The sequence below is a fragment of the Barbus barbus genome, assembly GCF_936440315.1.
Source record: "Barbus barbus genome assembly, chromosome: 32".
In the NCBI taxonomy this organism is placed as follows: domain Eukaryota; kingdom Metazoa; phylum Chordata; class Actinopteri; order Cypriniformes; family Cyprinidae; genus Barbus; species Barbus barbus.
This window is the reverse complement of record NC_136760.1, coordinates 2,928,180-2,948,120: the sequence shown is the minus strand read 5'-3', so window position 1 is coordinate 2,948,120 and position 19,941 is coordinate 2,928,180. Positions and strand designations below refer to the sequence as shown.

Below are 19,941 nucleotides of genomic sequence, written 5' to 3'. Positions count from 1 at the left end.
AACCAAATCAATTAAGCAAACAATGCTGGTTAATATCCAGCTGGTGCCATTATAGTCTCAGCTGGAGAATCTCAGGTGATGCTCTACATGTCGATGCTCCTCTAGGGTTCTTCAAAGGCCGGGGAATAAAATCAGTCCAATGTTCGTTTTCATTTGGATTTAAATGAGCAGAAACCCCTGCCTCATTCATCAGAAATGCTGGTCAGTGTTTAAAACTCCTGTTTAATTTTTCATGACAATGTAGTCAGTGTGAATTTAAGCCAGTAAATCTTACAGATGCACTAAAATATTCATGAACGATTCATCTGTGCATAGAGGAGCTCGCTGTGTCACTGCTTACTTCACCTGACCTCCAGAGAAAGAGAAAAGAGATGAAATGAATGTGCCTGCTTCTAGAACACGCAGCCATAGAAATATTGACACAGAAATATGGACAGGATAGCTGTGTCATTTAAATAAGTAATTAATTAACTAAAATGTATCTATTGACCTACCTATTTAAGTATATATTTTTCCACATTATACACATTTTCATGAATCAGACAAGAAAATCTATGTTTAGAATACGTGAATGTAGTCTAAAAAAGTTTTTTTTGTAATATTTCTAATACGAATAATTATCCAGGTAGATGGCGTCCTGGAGATTCTCCATGTCGTTGGTCATTGTGAGCTCGCCCTGAGAGAGACACATATGGGTCAGCTTAGAAACAGTGCGGCTTGATCATTTCGGATTCAAGTGAGAACATGTATATGTATTTGTTTTAAATGTTCAGTTTAAAATCGAAATCCTAAATAACAAATAAAATGATTAGTAATAAAAAAAATGAAAGAACGTCTAGTTTTTGTCATTTAAAGTGGATAAAACAGGTGCAGGTCTGTACAATGATTCAGCTGAAGAAAAAACTTTAAATGAGGTAATATATAATCATTTTTTGAGGTCCTGAGATGAAGTGTTTTTTGTGGCTAAAACAGTCACAGTTTCAGTCATAAGTGGACAGAATAAATCAACAGGCATCTTGAAAATGTTCAGTGCTAATGTAAACAAAACGACTTTTGAGAGTCGATTTTGAGGCTTTTTTTTTAAATTGCATTTTCTTTTTACTTTGAATTTAAGAATTTAAATGCGATTCTTCACGACATGAGCCCTTTAAATGACAGACTAAAAAGCATGTTTTTTTCACACTCCATATAGCATAATTGTTTTTTAAAGGAAAAGTCACAGCTGAATATGAATATATATGAAGCAAAAACAAAGATGCATTTAAAATCAGTATACTCTCTCAATCTCAGTGTCACACTGCCGTCTTTTAATTCTTTTGTTTTCATAGCATAATATTTCCCACAATGCAACGTGGCTCCAAACACATCCAGGAATAAGTGAATAATTTAGATTTTTTTTCCATGTTGTGTCTCAGAACGACACAATAAAGGGCTTCAGTTGTTTCAGTAGGTGATCCACAGTAATGGAAATCATCTCAGTGACTCCCTCTTAAATCTGCCAAGGCCAGAATCCTGCGTTAGTTAATAGTTGTCTTTTCTTTATAAGGATTACCATCATTCAGGGATTTCATGCAGTTAAAATAGGTCTGAAAAGAGCAACATGACTCTCTCGCCGGCATGCTAGTGATTTAATTTCTGCCGTTACCAAGCACCAGGAAAGAGAATGATGTGTCATTCTAGCAGGTGTGCGAAGAAAGCAATAACTGACTGCATATCAGATTTTAATAATATGGCATAAAAAATATTCAGCCACCTGATCAGCATTTGATGTGGTGATGAGATCCGTACAGCAGCAGACAAAAGGGGTTAGAAACTCAGTACAACAGCAAGCCATTCAGTTACAGGTGTCTCTGTGTGTGTGTGTGTGTCTAACCTTCAGGCCTAGATTGAGCTCTTTTAGAGAGCGTTTGATCCCTTGTGTCAGGAAATTCATGCGCTCACACTCCTGGAACGCCACAACGATATACGGCGTCCTCTCCTCCACCTTCCCCATCAACTCCGCCATGTTGAACTCCTCCAGAAGCTTCTCAAGGAGCTCATCAAGTGCAGCTTTCACCTGGACACACAAACACACGTCAGAAACTGCTCTCATCAATCCATAACGCTGAACACTCAAATCACTCCCTTAAAGTATGCCACTTTTTCGTCCATTGATTCAAATATAATGATTTTACAGCAAAATGATACAGGTTGGTAATTAGTAAATGTCAGTAATTTTTTTTCATTAGTATAAAGATTTATCTTTCTTGGCTGACTAATTTACTGAGGATACATTATTGGTAAATCAGAACACTGCACACAGAGGAAATTATCTTTTGCAGGATGAACCAAGTATTCAATTAGCCTGCAGGCAATGCAATCATCTAATAAGTCCAATCATGTTATTGATGAAGGTATTACTGCTAAGGGACAGATCTCTTCTCTGAGCACAGCTTGATGAACTCCTCCAGATATGTGCGGCACAGCCTGTGGTCCCAGTCATCAGTGATGTGACCCCCATACATGATCTCACCAAAGAGATAGCGCAGGTCATCATAGGGCACCTAGATGAAGAGATGAGAGTTTAAACCTGTACTAGTCTAAACCACAGCTCTGAAAGAACTAAGCGGCTCTTCTGAGGTGTTTCACTGCTCCCCAGAGTGTGTTTGAGGTATATGAGACTCATTCATTCTTTAGCGTGTGTTGAACGTCATGCTCTGCGGCCCCTGCGGATGAGTGTTACGGCCGTGTTTGAACGGCGACTCTGAGTAATGTGATTAAGCTAATGTGGGTGTGTGACGGCACGGCGCCAGAGCCAGATGAAGCCGTTCCCAGGTGAGAGGAGGTTAATGCGAGCGCTGTGACCTGCAGAGATGGAGTGTGGGCAAAACGATTGGAGAGCAAAGCTGAAATGCGTCAGAGGAGCAGGAAAGAACAGCAGCTCATTACATATTCAACCCTGTGTCTGTTTGCTGGTGAACGACAGTCACTGGCCTGTTGCAATGAGAGCTTCCAAATGTGGTTTTTGAATTACTAAAAAGTCTCATAACAAAATGTGCATAATTAAAGTGCACAAAGCGCTGTATTCATACGTTCTGCTTGGGGTTTTTCCAAGTGATTTGCCTCCTTTTGTGAAACACTAAACAAGATCTAGAATGTTTGAGCTTCTGTTTTCAATATAATCTAGATGGTGATTTATACTCATATATATATATATATAAAACATGTTATTGGCAGTAACACATAACAAGTAATGCGAGTTACGTAATCAGGTTACGTTTTTCAAGTAACTAGTAAAATAATGCACTACTTTTATATTTACAACAAAACAACAGTTACTTTTTCAAAAATGTAATGCTAGGTACTTTGTTTTCATGTCCCGTGTTGAGTTGCAGATGCACTTTCTTCAGCCTGAGGTTTATTAATTTCACTTTTGGTGTAAAAGGGCCTTTACAGTTGCCAAAAATATAATTTTTAATGTTTTTTTGTTATTAAAAAACAAATAAGCAAGCCCAGCCCACGACAAAAAGTAATGCAAAAGTAACACAATGCATTACTTTCCATAAAAAGAAACAAAGTAATACAGTTACTTTTCGATGGAATAACGCAATATTGTAACGCTTTATTTTTAAAAGGAATGTTCCCCAACACTGTTTATACTCCTAAAAAAGACCACACAATCAGTCTATATGACTGCACACTATATTCCAAGCCTTCTGAACCCAGATGGAAATTTAAGTCATAGTTCACTGATGATCCCCTGCTGTTGGAATATAGCGCACAAGTCTATTTAGTGAATTTATTTGTCCATTTTGGATCTTGGCAGTATGAACTACTATTGACTTTCAGTCTATGTAAAACATAAGGCTGGATATGCTTGCTCATTTAGAATTTTTGGGCGAACTACCTCTTTAAAGGTTTGAAAACCTCCCATTGACAATAGATTACTCATTAATCAAAATGTAACCAACAGCTACATTTGCATACTGAATTACGCCTGTTATTGGTGTTTTGTGATTGGTGTTGTCCTAGCATATATTTAAGGCATTTATAGCTAGTTATACGCAGCACTCGAGTGAAACATGACACTTGCTGAGAATCATGACAGTGGCTTTAACGCATCATTACACTGAACCAAATGTATCTAACACTGCTCTGCTGCCTCGCACTGCTATTTCCTTCAGGAAATGGCGATCTAGTTCGAGTCCATAGCTCTTTAGCACTGGGTTTTTGCCATAAAAGCAAGCAGTGATGCTTAATTGCTGGGTGCAATGAAGGGCATGAATATTAAATTGGGAGCAGGTTGTTGTGTGTGGGTGAGTAATTACGCACGCTCCAGACCCACATCAGTCTCTTTTAACACAGCGTATGTCAGCAGGCGTTTCACTCTCCCTAGTTCAATAAGCACACTCACATAAATAAACTCTGCTCCTCTCACCTTGGTGTTGGCCTCCAGATAGTTGTAGAGCACGTTGATGGAGATGGTCAGGTCCCCGGTGTAGAACGGGTAACTCCTGTTCCAGCCCTGAGGGCCGAACTTCTTCCGCTCCGCCACCACCGCGTGGAAGTAGCACAGGGCGAAGAGAATGCTTTTGAACTCGTTCTCGCGGACGCACATCTCCAGAGTATCCTGTCAATTAGGACACATGGGTATCACGCGTCACATTCTGCCAACAAGCTCCGACCGGAGAACAAAGAGAAAGCGTTGAAAGTAAAAACCTTTGCTTTGTTCTTTTATTGTCAGCGTTCCCAGTGGACACCAGGCATTAGGACAGACAAAAGAATGACTCCATTCCAATATATTTAGGAGCTGAGATTCCTTTTTAATTGTCACTGCTTGTCAGAGCTTTCATCGCCGGGCTCATTATTTGAAACAACTTCAATCAGTGTGTGTGTGTGTGTGTGTGTGGTTGACGTCCACATGGCATCTCCACCTCATGGGATTCGTTTGTTTGCACAAGAAACCCAATAATGCAGTTAAATATCCTCTGCTTATGAATATGTCTCCAGTAGTGTGAGCTCTTATATGTCACTGTGCTGGTTCGGCTGACTTTGGAGGAGTTGAAGCTCTGATCCATTAACATTCTGCACGTGACACCAGCGATCTGAGTGCACTGTACATGCACACGCTCTACAGAATGAGTTTATGATCTCCATTGCTACATTTAATGGCTCGTCACAATCAAACCAATCATGAAGAGTTAAAAATCATTTCCATTAGCCCTGAATTTGACAACGCCAACATGAAGCAATTGACTCTGCTCTTTGCCAGAACAGCTAAAAAGGTCAATATGAAAGTAGCTGTCATTTTCTGGATTACTGCTGCTTACTAGAGTTTGAGAGCTATTTAGGCCTTTTTCTCTGCCATTGATTTACTTTCGAGGTGCGTACATGACTAGAATGTGACTTGTTCGGCGGAGGAACCCTCCTAGAAATCTACAGTACGAGAGTTGCTACAGCACTGATCTGGCAGATAGTCATCGGCACACTAAATCGGCCTAGAGTGAGCTTGAAAGTCACGCCACGGATCGGGTTCGTTGATAACACATGCAGAATTTTAATTAGCAGAAGCACCGCAAACAGAGATTCTCACATAGCAAGCAAAACGGCCCCTCAAATGGCCATTATTTATTAACCAGATCCAAGATAAACAAAACAGCACAATTTGGATTCATGGGACTTTACAGAAATCATGGCATGGGTTAATAAAATGACACTTATAAAACAGATAGTTCCGGTCCTTGATTCTAATTGGTTGAGACAAGTTCGAAGCTATTGCAAATTACTCTATCCAACTTTTTCTTCAACGCGGCAATAAGCCTATGGGTGAGACTTCCGGGTAAATAATGAGGAGAATAACAATGTGCAGCAAATGGAAAAACTGTTTGCACTACAAACGAGTGTGAAAAAAATGAACTCAATTCTCAAAAAAATCAATTCTCTCTCTCACTTCATTTCTCTCTAAATATATATATATATATATATATTATTTACAGTATGATAGATAGATCACATCGTCGGCATCCTTCCGTCTACGTGAGACGATGGTGTAGTTTCCATGCCGCCACCTTGTGGCGACGCTGGAGTGTCCTCTCCAGTGGAAACTACGAAGCCTATATATGACAAACTATATATGACAAAACAGGATCTGTGTTTCAATTCATAATCTGAAAATAGAGTAATAAAAATAAAGTAACCTTTTGTGGAACAGAAAACGATAGGTTTGTAGTGGTATGTGACTATACCTACACTGTATGTACTTCAGCTCAGTCAGTTCAGTATGCATAAGCAATAACATAACCAAGAACATTCAGTATTATTTATCCAACGTGTACGGGTCGCTCTACCTGGTTGAAGTTGTCCAGGGCTTTGTGCAGATTTGCATGCATGCCCATCGGCGGCTCATTGGTGATTTTGGAGTTCTCCAGGATGCCCTGTGGGATGATGTGGCCATCAGCCGAGGAGGACGGCTTCGCACTGTTGAACACCCTGAAGTTCTGGTGGCTTCCTTCTGCATGCTGCTCCAGCTTCTTCTCCAGCGTTCCCAGCCATTTAGCCACCAAGTGGATATTCTAGCTTAGAAAACAGCCAACAATAAGTAATTTAAACAACAAGCAATTCCCTGAAGCATTATCGTGCTGTTATTTGTCAGTATGGCTTATGTACATGGGATGTAAATATCTTTTTTTCTATACATGTAAAGTATTGTGTCTTACATGTCTTATACGTTCTTAAGCTCTAAACTACAATGTTTTGCATTTTGTTAAAAACCTAATGCATAAAAGAGAAACTGGTTACAAAAACAACTATGAAAAAAACAATGACTGATAATGCAGGAGCACAAACGATTACCCTACTTAATGCTGTTATCTGTAGAATATAACATTGTGCTGAATGAACTGTCACAGTGTTAAAATCACTATAACAGCGCTATTGATTCACAGAAAGATTTAAATGAAAGAAAATAAACCTCTAAATGATATCAATATTGCAATTGGCTGGTAATGACTTGAAAGTACCAAGGATGAGCTGAAAGCCTCCACAAAACAAAGTGCCGCTTTAACTTTTAGCTTGTCAACACAAATGAAGGCTTTCTTTCTCCAGGGCACAGACAGATGTAATGTCTCTCTGAGACGAAACAGCAGCTAAAAGCTTCAGAGCCATCTGCAGTTTTTACTATCTATCCCAGGTGAGATTTTTGTCGTTGGCTGCGTCTGAAAACTGAAAAAGCAGGCGATTTCTCAGGCACATCCAATGTGTAAAATACTAAGACGCCTTCATGTGTTTTGTGGTTTCTTTAGGAGGTGATTTGATTGTCACTGAATACATGGCATTCTGACGTTCATTTTAATTCACTCCACTTATAATGTTCATCCTAAAATTTGTACTGAAAAAGGAGCATTAAAAATGCATTACTGATGTGACTGTACATCACCATGAGTCATAATTTCATTATTCCAAAGGATTTGTTCCCTTCTACAGCATGTCTGTTGTAACTTGTCTGGTCTTTCCTGCTGAATCTGCCCGTAAAGCCTGATAACGGCTGGCTGAATGCAGCATATTCCTTCCAGAAAAGCCATTAAAGTTAAACACTATCCTGGTAGCCGCTTTTCAAGTAATAGTCGTCCCTGAGAGAATTCACCTTGCTCTCCAGGTCTCTACTCATTGTGTATCTAAAAGCGTACATTTCTAGCAGGAGGGGGACTGTAAGCCACTTGACTCCCAGGACTGAGGATTTTCTGCTCTAGTATTAGCGATTGATTGCCTCTACAGTGAGTGGATTTCTGCATTTCTGCTGGCCGGGATCCCGTGTGCTGCAATATAATTAACCTTCACTGGAGGGGAACTTTCCATTGACCCACCGTCTCCCAGCCCAGGTCTGAATTCATAAGTGGACTGAAACAAGAGATGAGACGACCGATGAAGATTGTGGGAAGGCCATACGGAGATGGGAATCTATGGATCCATCGATTTAGCCAATTAAATAGCGCATTTCTGATCAGCGCAGCGGGCGGCGGATCAGCTCAAGGATTTTGAGTAAAGCTGTTCACATTCTGCTGCCGTTTCATCCCCGTCAATAAAAGTCATTGTGATTCTGCGCAGGAGCCTCGTTCCTGTGCGTTCAATGATGCAGCATGTTTATCTAGATGAGAGGCATCCATATCGCAAGCATCTGATTTCAGACCACCGCCCTCCTCGTTTTCTTGACATATTGATCACGTTTGTGTTTTTTAATCAAACCGTGTCCATATGGCCAATTTGTACATTTGGGTGGCTGTTGGATGCCGTCCAGACTAATATGTGTAATGAGCAGCAGTGGCCGAGCGGTCGCTGCCTTCACAGTGACATTGGGATTGAATGGCGGCGCTCTAATGGACTCATTATCGGAGTGGGGCTGTTTGCCTCTGTGGGCCGGCGGCGGCAGTGGCATGAGTATGGGGCATTTCTCTCTCCCAGCACAGCACAACAGGCCATTAATCAGCCGGGAGGCACACGCTGTCCAGACATTTGCTTTACCAGTTAAGTGCTAATGCACAAGCAGCATTCTTCATCTGAGACACGCTACCGTCATACCGCACTGGTTTAAACATTTAGGGGGAAAGTACACGACGATTCACTAAAGAATGATGCACATCAGGAAACTGCTGAATGCAATGTGAACAGTGTCAGGTTGAACGATGCAGCAGGTTATCACAATCTGGTATATTTTACTGTAACTGTACAGCATCACTCCACTACTGCCATCCAGGCCAGTGTTATTTTAGTGATTATCATGAAAAATGTTCAATATTTATAATTAGTTTTTATTTCTGTACTTTGCTTTTTCATATTCATTTTAAAGATTTAGAATCAGAATCATATTAGAATTAGAATACGACTTAGACTTATTACCATCTATGCTTACACTGACAAGGAATCTGTCTTGAGCTTCCAGTGCCCATTCAGTTCTAAGGGTGTAAGAAAATATTGATACACGTATCGCAATATTTTGTTTGGTGATACTGTATCGATTCTCAAAAACGGAATATCGATATTTAAAAAATAAAAATCATACAGGATTCACGGCAGTAAGTTTTTCGTTTTGAGTTCATATCCCAACCACTAGAGAGCAGTCTTCATCTCTCAATTTAAACAGTGACAGGAAATACTAGCACTAGGGCACGTCACTAATGTTAGCGTTAATATAGTTCGCTGCCAGTAATGGAGGATGAAAGAATTGTTCCAGCTCTCGTTTCGGTGTACAAAGCTTGAAGTGTGGAGTCATTTGGGCTTTTGTGGTAATGAATCGCCTTGCTTACAGTATCGCAATATATCGTATCGCAACCCCTGTATCGTGATGGTATTGTATCGCCAGATTCTTGCCAATACACAGCCCTATTCAGTTCTGCTAGATAATAAACAAACTTGACTTGCTGTCCTCGAAGGAGGCTCGAACCCAAGGCTCGGCTGAAGCTCCGAGTTAGAACTCCTTTTTTTTTTTTTTTTACATATGTGATGGAGAAATGAAGGACATAGAGGAGGAGAAGGGGATGCCGGAAGAATTGTTGCTGGAGCAGTGCAGTGACTGCTGCTTATATACACTCGTAGCGATGACTGACAGGACTGAATGATTAGGCTCCTCCCGAACCTACATTTGGAACTTCATATAAATAACAGACAAACAAGAAAACGGACATTATATGTGTAGATATTTTGCTATACACACAATTATCCAAGGGAGTGTAAATAAGAGGTATCTCACTCAAAATAAATGTAAATAATATGAAATATAATTGTACTGTACATATTGTACGTTTTTATTGGACAGTGGGGGCATTTTTAATTTTAGATATTTATTTTATTTCAAGTAATGAAAATGTTTTTATAGTTTAAGTTTTTTGATCCAGACAACTGAACTGGCTCCAGACCTGTGTGTCCGGTTATGATGCTCTTCACGTGTTTTAATAATGACCTGAGGAAGAACTTGAGATAGTTTTACTGTAGTTTGTCGTGTGTTTTACCTGTAAAATGACCCAGTGCCCCTCTTTCGCAGCCAGATCCAGAGCCTGTTCTGCCACCACCTCCTGCCCCTGGCCCAGCGAAACGTGGAAATTTCTGTTGTCGAACGTATATCCCAGTTTTCTTCCTGAAGGATGTTATTAAAGGACAAAACAGGCAGTCAGATCTGAAGTCGTGTGAGGTGTTCTGTGCGCGGTCAGTAATTGGTGTGTGATCTGATTAGTCGCGTTTGATCTGATCCCTCACACTCAGTCGTTCATGGACAGACAGAGCAAGACTATCAATAAACCTTCAAATCGGCCTTTGAGGAAAAATTTGGACACAATAATCAGCCTGCTTACACTGACAGACTCTCTCAAACACATTAAGTTTACTTTAAAAAAGCAAATACACAGAATGTATTGGTCTGGACTGTAGGTATCTGCTGATCTTAACAGGGTCATTTTGAAAATAACAAAATTACATTTGGAAAATGCCAAAATTACACCTTAGCTTTAAAATCACATGCGATTACTGCAGCATTTTGGTGAAATGATGTAAATTGTCTTCATTTCGAGACCACACGCATCTGTACCGTGTTTCTCCACGTCCTTCAGCGGGTCGATTCCAGGGGACAGGATGAAGAACATGGGTGTGGCGGCTTCAGACTCCTCATATGACACGGCAAAGTCCAGAGAGCGCCCCATCATATACTTACTGCCCAGCTTCTCCTCAACAAAATCTCTGAAGGGTGAAAGAATCGGGATTTGACTTTTTGCAAACTGATGAACTCATTATGATCACACTGTAATAATGATGCACTTCCGAACCATAATAAAGAGCACAAAGTCAGGAATGGACTCATACAGGGCATCTGTGGAAACTGATTGTTTTAGACACCTGCCTGTGCTGTCTTGTTATATTAACTCTGACTGTGTCTCTCTAAAGGTCAAGCATCGTGGACTGTAGAAACACAGAACTACTAAATCTATAAAGGGGTAATGAGCAAATATAAAGATAATGTCGAAAAAAAATACTATCCGTTGACTAGGCTGTCAGATGATTCTAGGACAGATTCGACTCAGATCTGATTTATGAACAAATGATTCTTATTGATTTGAATCAGTCTGACTAAATGAACCGAATCCATCAGAGCTTCATCGAATTTTTGAGCCGCAACTCTGTACTCTCTACTCAAGGAGTCGATTCACACTTTTTTTTGGAACAATTTTTTCAGTTAATGAAGTAAATGTATGAATGCAGCTGAGCAAAAACTCTGATTCACACACTCCTGGGAAAACATGTCTGAAAACGCCACGGTGTGATGCTGAAGGACGGACTGACATCTGATCTGACGGCGTAGGTCATTCTGTCGGGCCATAGCGCTCTCATCATGCACAGCCTCTGCAGCGACGTCTTGTTCTTCCACTCCTGAGGGAACTTATCTTTCTCCGGACACTCGGACTCTGAAAACTTCTTCCAGCATTTAGCAGATCCTTCGATGTCACGGTCCAGGTTATGAAACTCCTCCATTGTACTGAGAGCCTGAAACAACATCACCATAAAATAAGCACATTTTCTATTAAATAAATCCTTAACGAGATGAAATACTGATTACAGATACCACACAAAACCAGCGGAAGTGAAAAAGGTTCAAAAGGCATTTGATGCAAAGTATGGACTTGTCACGTATGATAAGTATGGTCCAAATGTCACGTCGCCTCAGAATTAATATGAAGCCATAAAAGCTGCATGCATAATAATTATAAAATAATTAGCAAAAAGCTGTTTAAAGAATCTTTCGCTGGAGTTTAGCATGTCACGCCGCAGGACTTTCTAAGCTATGCGTTTCATCAATAATACAAGTATGACTCATTTAGTATGCATTATTTTGCACGTTGCTGAGTGGACGGTGTGCAATCTTATCAAACGTTATGATGACAGACATGTAAGCCTTGGACAGAATAAAGAGCTCAGATACAACATTGTCAACGCGCTAATCAAATCGAACTACAAAGTAAAGTGTCTTTAAGGCATAAACTGCTGAGTAAACATGAATGTGTTTCTTCATAACGCAGACTTTCAGAAGCGCTTAGGCAGCAGAACAGAGGATTTCCTATTGCACACTTATATTTATCTCCTCTCGGAAGAACAACGCTGTGACATATGCCGTTCTTTCATACGGAGTCTCGGCTCGACCCGAAGGTGCCGAAAGCGGCGGGAGAATGATGATGTCTCATAATCCCAGAAAGCCTTGCTTATGGGAAACACTATATCTTAATTGCAGATTTGAGCACATTACGGACTCATGGACTCTTAAATGAGATCAGATTTACATTCCCATCGCTGACGATGTGCTGGAGAACAGCAGGAAACCTCCTGAAGATTTGCACTGAAGGTGAAGTTAGTCGTTCGGAAAGCGGTAAAAGTTTTCAAGACAGAATAGAAGAGACAGCAGTTGCTAAATGTACAGTAGTGCACTTAAAGAATAAACTAAGTGATGGGTTTCTGTATAATTACTATTCATTCCTAAAAGCATCTATGATGTAGAGATATACAGATATACATTTGCTGCTTATTAATAGTTAGTAATGTAGTTGTTCAATTTAGGTATAGAATAGGATTAAGGGATCTAAAATATGGTCATGCCGAATTCGGCATTATTATGTGCTAAAAACAGACAATATGCTAGTAATGTGCATGATAATAAGCAACTAGTTAATAGTGAGAATTGGTCCCTAAACTAAAGTATTACCATATATTATTAATAATTATAATAACAGCAGCAACAATAATGATAATTCATTATTGTTAACAATCATAGTTGTTGTTGTTAGTAGTAGTAGTGTAGTATTTAAGCTAATATTTACTGTATATAGTTGACGTATAAGAAATTAATAGTTTCCCCAAAAATGAAACATTTGAAAACACAAAGATCTCATGTGGAATGTCCGAGCTTTCATACCATGAATGTGTATCGTGATTTATTCAGCTAAATCAAAAGCAGCAGCATAAAAGCATCTTGACGTTAGCTTCAACTAACAGCTTTCCTGACATTAAAGCTCATCTTGCTTTTAAGCAGATTTGGTGAATGTGTTTGAGGAGCCAAATGAAGCTATATTAAGATATGATGAGGACAGATAGTTTGTTCAGAGATATGATGATGCTTCTGCTCCCTGTGGCCACATTTTCATCCTTTCGTACAAATGAATAATAGAGAGTCGTGAGCAAAGCAAATCAAAGATCAGCACAGACGCTGACGTCCTTCACTAAAACCGTTACACTGAGTAACTCACTTTAATTCCTCCCCAGGAGTGGTTGGAGAGGAAGTCGACGGGTGACGTCACGCCTGGCTGCACCGGGTAGCGCAGCAGGAAGTCCAGCTCGCGGGGATTGATCTCTTTATTCATGAGCAGGACCTAAAGTGGAGATAAATTAAACGTGTTTAAGAGCCGTGGCATATGTTCGGGTCTAGTGAGGAAGCGGAGGCTCACCTGGAAGGCCAGCTGGGCGGTGTAGGTGAGTTTGTCACACTCAAAGAGCCCGCGGGTGGTGTACTGGAACACCAACGACGTGATGCTGTCGATCAGATTTAAGGCCCGTTGTTTCAAGGTCTCGTCCAGGTCGGGTTTTAGCACGGCATTTTGAAACACAACGTTGAAGGCCTGGACGTGAGGAGCACACAAACGCACGCATTACAGGAGGAAATAACTTGATTTAATACTCTTCTGCTTTTGTAACTAGTTCTGGGGAAGATCAAGATTTCTCTGCATAAATTTGTACACAAAGGAAAAGGCAATTATTTTTTTGATGGCTGTGGATTGTATCTTGTCAGCATGATGACTGAAAACACAAGAAAACCAGCGTACAAATTAACTATACATTCATAATCTGCTCTCCATTTATGTCTGCAAAGCTCTTCTTATGAATATTAAAAAAAAGTGTTTCCTAAAGTATTCTGTGTTGCAGTTAGAGGGGAAAAATAAAATAAAATAAAATAAATGTTTATACTTCTGGGTTTAAGTCTGACAATAATATACTCTTAAGTATTGATAACTTGCATCTCAATACGTGAGTCAGATATATAGATAGTTTGTGATTCTTATTGAATGATTCTTTAAATGAACAGATGCTGGAAGCAGCGTGTTTGCTTTTGCTTGTAACCAGTGATGACGTGTTGCCTATATTATTTTTGTATTATTTCATGGTACACAGTCTAAATCTCATCACATTCAGTTCGGATCAAACGATATATACGCGAAATATAAAACATAATAAAGTATAATAAATGTAGCTGTAGTGATCCCTCTGTTATTAGCTAGTGTAGTAATACACTGAGCGTCTGTAGAACATTATATTAACTGCTGTAGTTCATCACGGCTAAATAGTAGTGTTAGCATGGGACAAACACAGCTTCATAAAAGCAGGAGAGAAACACAATAACTAAATCCTGGAGCACAGGGAAATAAACAACAGGTTTTTAAGAGCCGGTGCAGGTCAGGCTGGCGCTACCTTGAGAGAGAACTGGTACATGGGATGGATTTTATTGAGGTCGTTCATGATGAAGTATAGGAGCGAACCGCGTTCCGCCGCCAGACGGTAGTGTTCCCGCGCATCATTGATCTCAGCCTCCGTCACCTTAGCCTCTTTCACCTGGAGCGCAGCAAAACAAGATCAGGATCATTATTAATGTGTAAATATGTGTGTTAGTATGTATGTTAATATGCTGCTGAATTTCAGCACTTTCGTGACTAATAACTCATATAAATATCAACAAATAGTTTGACAATGCATTTCATTAGCAATTCATCATGTTTTCACAATATATACACATACAAAAGATCTGTAAAACTTAAAATGTACTGTATTTTTAGAGCAAAATTCTGGCAACCACAGCTGTCATTTATTACTGTAAATCACACCCGGGAAGATGTTACTGTAGCTGAAAACCCAAGAACACACCTTGACTTCAATCTCAGCTGCCGTTCGTTTGGTTATCTCCAAGTTCTCCACCAACTCAATGTCTCCCAAGAAGTTTCCGGACACGGAGGAGAGCCGTGAGAGCAGGTTGTCCTCCAGAGTTTTCAAAGTGATTTTGAAGCCGTTCTGCTGCTTTGTGAGGTTCGACTACAAAGTAAAGACAGAGAAAGACATGTGTGGAAGGATGTGTGAAGATTGGTGAAAACAAGAGCCAAGGGGCAAAGTCATGGACATGAGAGAGCATCTGAACAGCTGCAGAGATCAATATATGCAGGAGAAAAGAAGCTAGTCTTTGCGCGGATTAACGGACATCAAAAACCACATCCGCTAGCGTGTGATGGGATTGTCAATGCTGATGGATCCATTTCCCACGTTTGGATAGTGAAACAAACACGCACGCACTCTCGCTGATGATCTCAAATCAGAGAGCTGTCATCGCTGGAGTGAGTATTGAACCATCAAGACAAAACTCATCCCTGAAGAGGTCAATCTGCAAAAAAAACTCAAGTATAATAACGTCGCTCCGTCAGTGACCCCCAGAGCCTCTGTGAGACTTTTACAAATAACAGCGCTGGAGAAAAACAGCTGGGTTCAGAGACACAACCCCTCATCAGAGAGGAGGAAAACAAGTATGTTCAACTATCCCGTCCTAATGAGTCACTCATTAATGATTACAGTTCCACTGGCATCTTGTACGTCCAATTAACCCAGACCTGCATAACAAACAATTAACTAGCAGCCCCACACTTACTGTGAAGAAACTCGGTACGCTTACAATCTCTGCTGAGTAATTATGCAACCAAAAAATTATGTAACCAAAGTGACGTTGGTCAGATGATTTCAGTCCTGCTCATTAGACGAGACTGATGCGGCTCTCCACCGATCACAGTGACATTTACTTCATCTAATGGACTTGGAGGATGTGCAGATCTCACGCTATAATAGGATTAAAAAAAAAAAAAACGGAACAAGTTTGCTCAGCGCAATTATGTTGGTACTGCATGATGTAAAACAAGCCAGGGATTAAAAACAAACCCTCGAAAAAACATCTAAATAAGAAAGCGCATCCCTGCGGTGTGGTTGCATAAGATCTAATTACAAATCCAGCAAACACTGACCGGAGTATAATGATCAGCGAGCAAAACTCTTCGTCTCCCTCCACGTTAAAGCAGGTGCTGAGGGATTGTCATGCTTTTCTTGCAACATTCGATATTAATTAAGATGATAAGAGAGTTCAGTAGCGTTTCCCCATCTTTAGGATCTCAGCTATGAAACACTAATTAATCAAGCTTCATTAAGTAACATTTCAATTTTACGGAATGCGCATCTCAAAATAACCGCATTCACTTCCTGTCAGTTATTCAAAAACACTTCTCCAGTTTGTTGTAATTTGTTCTCAAATGAAAGCTTCAGCATCTGACAGACACTTTAGAGAGAGGAAATGAAGTAAAACGAGAAAAAAAAACTGTGGAAAGTGAGAAACTTAATGGGGAAGTTCAAGCCTGTGGCACAAATGCTTGCTTGACCACTGCAGCTAATTACTTACAGTAATGTTATGCCAATGTACTAATTTACATTTGCGTATGTGCTAGTCATTAAAAAAAACTGCTCAGGGAAAGTGTGCTAATTATATACATGGAAGTGCAAAAAGTAAAAGCACCAATTACCCTTTTGTAAGTAAAGGTGAGAAGACAGAGTCGAGCTCTGGAGCCTCAAATACGCGTGCAGAACCGCTATGATTGACCGTTCTGGCCGTCAGTGCATGATGACTAATTATCTTTGAGTTCAGCCAATCTAGACCTCAGAAACTGATGAATCCAATTAAGCTACAAAACACCTGTCAAATACCATCTACTTAACCGTCCCGCAATAAAGCGTGGAGAGATCGATCTGATATGGCTGTGATGTTCCTCAGAGAGTGTCTGATTGAGAGGAGGCTGACTTAACGTCAGCTCCTCCAGGTCGGGTCTCTCCATGCTGACCATGGCCGCCAGCAGCTGGCCCGTCCCGTGTCACCGTGAAGTTGACCAGCGTACACTGAGCCTGGAGCTCCGGCTGGTAGTGAGGGTTTGCCAGCTTGGTGTGAAGGATCAGACGGAAACTGGGGTTGTACTCGCACTCCTATCACCGATCTTTATGTAGCTGTAGCGGATTACAAACCAGAATCCTCTCATTATTTTATGACACTTTATCTATTTGCGTCTGTAGATGTCAATTCTAATCTGTATCTTTAGAAATTTTTCTCTTACATCCAGCAAACTTTAGTTTTATTTCTATCTATATTCTGAAGGTTTGGTCATATATCATTCATGCTGATTTATGTAACATTTTACTCCTAAAAACAAGGTGAAAATGTCTTTGTTTTCTGTCTATTGACAGTAATTTCTGATTTATGGAGTAATAAAAAGAGAAAATTCTCTCTGGAAAAGCCTTTACATATCAACAAAATCAAACGAGAATTATGAACCTGGCTTTATCCAATGTTCGGATTTATGTTCTGGACATTTATGCAAATCAGTGCATATTTAATTAGATAATGCCTCATTTGCGTATTTAAATATATCATGTCAGAAAATTTCGAATAAAAATCCGTTTATCTTAAAGGGGATATCGGATGCAAAATAGGCCATAGTCGGGCCCTGGCCCGAGACGCTGAGGCCCAAGCCCAGCCCGTGTCCGACAGCTTATACGACCTCACTCATACAAATTCATACGATTTTGTTTTACGAGTTGCCAATTCGTATGAATTTGTACGAATGACCTACACCCAACCCCGCCCCTAAACCTACCCGTCACTGGGGTTTAGACAAATTGTACCAAATCGTATGAGTGAGGTCGTACGAATTTGTATGAATTAGCCACCTCGTAAAATATGAACTAATTGCCTTGAATTACCGACCCCAGCCCGTCTTTTTGTTCCTCCCTTCTCCCAAAACGGCTCATGTTTTGTATGTAATGGCAAAGTGTTTAGATTTCGTTTTGTTTTTTTATTAAGTTCATTTAGAAAAACGTTTGGAGCATTTTTTGTTCATTAAATACGTTTTTTCTTTCTTAAAGTAACGACCAAGCGGCCAGCGGCAGACCAGCAGGCTGATCATAGCTTATGTTTGATCAATTTCTCAAATCATCATGACGTGCCTAAAATAAAATCTATAGATATAATAAAACAGTTCAAGCATATAACAATGTTTAAACGTTAAACCTAGATAAATGTGTGCTGCATCCAGTAGTTTGTGCAGAGAGTAGAAGCTAAAGCGCAGGACATGGAGGCACCAGCGCAATCAATTGCAATTTTTTTCAATGGAAACAACTTGCGCCGTAATTTTTGCTCTTAAAGGTAAGAGTAATGCATCATTCGGAACTGTAAAGGGTCTACTTTTATTTGCGTGCACTCACAATATCAACAACACGTTGTGCTTTTATCTTGAACAGGAGCGTTTCACAAAAATGAACCGAAAGACAGTGAATACATGCCTCACAGACATGATAAATATATCTATAGAAAGCTTTAAATTACTACTTAATGAAATAAATAAAAACAAAAACTCTTTAATATAATCATTATCCGTGAAGATGCACTTCTCTCTAAAGGTGCGTCTAATGAGGAGATGGCGAATCCTTACTATTTCCCCCGGACACATTCATGGTAATTACTATTGCTGGGGCTTTACGGCAAGCTTTATTGCATGTATTTGAAGCAGAACTCTTCAGCTGTGCTGACGGCTCACTGCTGCTGCAGGACACTAAACACCGTCGAGCCGCTCTTGACAGTTGCGGCAGCACGGACTCATGTGGTTTCCACCAGCGCGGCAATTTTTTAAATATTTATATTTTAGACATCATCAGTTATTGATAAGGAGAATCCTAAAACAGGCCCGAGGAACGGCCCGCTTCTGAACTATGACGTGAATATTACTAATTGCTTAGGACCAGCTTAAAGCTGCCAGGCTTCAAAACATACCTAGCCAGCATATGCTGTTTTTTTATTTTGCTTTATGCTTTAGATTTCAGGTGAAAGCCACACTGGCCTTAATAAAACACACAATCTCTTTCTCTGTTAATCTTAAACATTTTAAAATCAGTTTTTCGCATTCCCGGTGGGACAGACCTTGAGCTGGCTCAGGTTTGGCCTCCAGCTGTTGTCCATCAGCTCCAGGCGGTAACGTTTGGTAAAATAGCCCAGATAGGAGACGAAGGCAGTGATGAGGAGCACGTCTCCACACAGAGTGCTCTCCTGATGCCTGAAGCTCTTCACCGCCTCTGCCCAGCGCACGTTCTCTGAAGCCAGACCTCCAACCTGAATACACACAACTCTATGAGTCTGACAATATCATTCAAAACACTCAAAAAAAAAAAAAAAGCTCTAAGTAATCTCTATAGGGAAACTGATTTTTAACAAAAATTTGATAAACCTCTAAAGACCGATATGTTGTGGGCTATTAAGGTATAAGGGTATGTTAAGGTTATTAATCAATTGTTTACACTTGTGTTGAATCCATCAGCTCACATTAATTCAGTCAAGAATGCTTTCATCAAAGTATATTTATTACAATTATATTGCATACTGTTAGTTTTGGCGGTATGGTTCTGTTCTCGGCAAAACTCCACATGCTTGACCATACAGCCATGCTTGGACAGATCGGGAAGAGCAGCAAGTCAAATTCCTCTGGGGTACAGAACAGATCCAGTATATGCATACATAATTACAATTCACGATTACATGAGTTGTAGAAAAAAAAAAAAAAAAAAAAACATGATAGAGAATCCTTGCAATGTAGTGAACTGTATACGGAAAGAAACAAAACTCAGATTAGATTATAGGTTCAGTTGGGTGGAGTTGGGTTTGGAAGAGGGAGTTTGCTTTGTGAGCAGCTATGCAATAGGAAAGATGCTGAAAAAACCCCAAAATCAAATGAAACCTTGCAGCTCGTGCTGCCACTGCCACGGCTTCATGACGATACATTGAGGTCTTAAGACACAAAACAATCGGTCTGTGCAAGAAAC

The 19,941-nt window shown here is 40.1% G+C and overlaps 1 pseudogene across 1 annotated transcript in view; it reads right to left on the bottom strand.

The window, feature by feature from the left end:
- Positions 1-604: 604 nt before the first annotated feature.
- Positions 605-19,941, bottom strand: part of LOC306852278 (dynein axonemal heavy chain 9-like) — a 77,455-nt pseudogene continuing 58,118 nt past the window's right edge. The window contains exons 47-60 of the transcript in view: positions 19,046-19,234; positions 16,884-17,129; positions 14,920-15,084; positions 14,470-14,610; positions 13,452-13,622; positions 13,254-13,376; positions 11,309-11,502; positions 10,553-10,701; positions 9,981-10,105; positions 6,327-6,551; positions 4,418-4,609; positions 2,412-2,543; positions 1,874-2,056; positions 605-676 (exon numbers count right to left, since the gene is read on the bottom strand). The product of the transcript in view is annotated as a dynein axonemal heavy chain 9-like (transcript). The remainder of the gene's footprint in view (positions 677-1,873; positions 2,057-2,411; positions 2,544-4,417; positions 4,610-6,326; positions 6,552-9,980; positions 10,106-10,552; positions 10,702-11,308; positions 11,503-13,253; positions 13,377-13,451; positions 13,623-14,469; positions 14,611-14,919; positions 15,085-16,883; positions 17,130-19,045; positions 19,235-19,941) is intronic.